Here is a 337-nt window from a genome sequence, read left to right as displayed (position 1 = left end):
AAAATTGTAAAAGGGTTTATTTATTCTTGTTATCCCTTATTATCACATTTTGACAGTAAACATCATTGATATTTTATTATCACTGATAACCCTTTAAAATAATTATTTTTAAACTTATTTTTTTTTATTACTGTTTATTATTATTATTATCATTAACTTATTCTTATTATCATAAAATTAAATTAAATTTTTGCTATTTTTTTTTATTATCTCACGATATTATTGTTATTTTTTGTTTTTAATTTTTTTTTAGTAGAATTTTTTTATATTTATTATTTAAAACCATTATTATTATTTTGTTAAAATTGTTATTGTTATTATCATTTTCGGTTTTAAA

This window comes from Penaeus monodon, chromosome 24 (assembly GCF_015228065.2).
Source record: "Penaeus monodon isolate SGIC_2016 chromosome 24, NSTDA_Pmon_1, whole genome shotgun sequence".
Taxonomy (NCBI): Eukaryota; Metazoa; Arthropoda; class Malacostraca; order Decapoda; family Penaeidae; genus Penaeus; species Penaeus monodon.
This window is presented reverse-complemented; position numbering follows the sequence as displayed.